Source organism: Glycine soja, chromosome 18, assembly GCF_004193775.1.
Source record: "Glycine soja cultivar W05 chromosome 18, ASM419377v2, whole genome shotgun sequence".
NCBI classification, from domain to species: domain Eukaryota; kingdom Viridiplantae; phylum Streptophyta; class Magnoliopsida; order Fabales; family Fabaceae; genus Glycine; species Glycine soja.
In genome coordinates, this window is record NC_041019.1 from 27278854 (window position 1) to 27280855 (window position 2002).

Here is a 2002-nt window from a genome sequence, read left to right on the forward strand (position 1 = left end):
TGAGAGATATGTGCCTGATCAGATTGAGGTTATTGGTTCTCAATGAGTATCGGAGTGGAGTTATTGAGATTTTCATTGAGAGTGTATGCCACATTGGGTGGTGTATAGTTGGGAGACAAGCCATATGATGGGAAAGCGTGCTCGTTTTGAATTTGCACATCATGGGGTCGTCCGTACTTCCCAAATCTTTGCCAACCATATTTGAGGTTGGATGATTCATTTGGTTGAGGCCAGATGGGGGCATCGGGTTCACCCTAGCAACAACGTTGGTAGCGGCAACTGCAACCATATCGACTTCCCTTATCTTTTTCATGCTTTTTATGGCCTCCATCATTGTGGCCATTTTCTCTTTCATGGCCTCCATGTCGGCCTTCATCTGCTCTTGCACCTTCTCTACTTCACCCATTACTCTAGCTCTAGCACGGGTTTGGTAAGGGCGTCGTAAAGCGTGTTTTTTTCTTTTTGATAATAACGATTAAGTTCATTTCTATTTTATTTTATTTATTTATTTATTTATTTTTATTTTCTTTTTCAAGGAAAGAATGTAATGAGCAATGCAACCAATGAAAAGCATGGATGTATGTGAATGATACACAAATGAAGTATTGCGAATTTTTACGCAGGACATGGGGTTGAATCAATTTAGATTTTTCAACATGGTTCATGACATCTTGGTCAAGGTGAAACTGGAAGTAACAAGGACATCAACAGTCCTAAATGTGTTTGGCAGTAAACAAAGCAGTGATGTAACTCGATTCATCTTTTGCCCCAACTTTTGCAAGATGGTTACTTCCATACTTCAACTTGACTTGATGAACTTTTTTTCGAAAAAGCATGAGCTTGGTTCAACCCTATAATCCAAGGAATGGCAATTTTGATCGCCAATACTTCAACAACCTTTCATAGGGATGAAAGACTCGGGAATATGCATACTATGCATGGAGAATGTAATTATGAAATTGAGATGCCCGAAGAAACATCTTTTCTTAGTTAACGATGCATTAGGTACCATGTTCACTCATTTTGTTTTTAAGTGAAACGGGTTTATGATCCCAACATGGTTGGCTCCTGGTACCGAATATATGCAACCAAGAATGCATCATGAATTTTCATGCTTCCTTTTTTGTTTTTGTTTTGTAGAGGAAAATGCAAGGATCACGCATGAAAACAAAAGGTATGCAGTTTGGAGAACAAAAAGTATGTTGAACGCATATGCATGATGATGCAATGACTCACGCAAAATGTGATGCTGGAATATGATAACAGACAAATGTAGGAACGATATGTTCATTATGATGCCATGAAGAGATGCTTATGCATGCTAGAGATAAAATGCGGGAGTGATTTGATTCGCACTGATTTTTTTGGAGTAAAAACGTGGGATAAACTCATTTTATTCAGAAAGTTATAACTAGTCAAGATCTGAGAGACCATACAAACTTCCTAGCGGTTTCTAATCATATGGGCCATTTAGTCTATCGTATGCTGACAATAGCTGAGAAGTTCGTGGATCTCCTCGGGGGCAGAGTAGGTGTTCGCCATTGCTTTGGCCTTGGCTAGCAATCGGGAAAGTTCTTGGCTTCCGTTCAAAGTAAGAGCAAATCGGTCCATCCACATGGTTGCCTGAGTTGATCACCCTTCCTCTAGTCTCCTTTTCTGCGTACACTTGGGCATACTTGTCCGCCACCCTATGCTCGTGGGCCGTGGCTAGACTTAGTTCCTCTTGGTACTTGCTGATCATGGCTAACATGTTGGTCTTTGTCTCGCATAAACGCTAAGACAAACTTCTCTTGGACCTCGAGCAAGCCTTCAACTCATCCTGTCTACCCGCGATTGGTCCCTTTCCTCCCTCCGGAGTTTAAGCTCGTTGTTAATACCCCACAGAGCCCCTCGTAACTTGTTCCGGCCGTGCTCTTCCCTACGAGCCCTTTTGGTCTCTTGTTCCAAAGCCTTGGTGGTAGCTATATTTATATCTCTCAGTTCGGCATTCTCTTTCGGATTT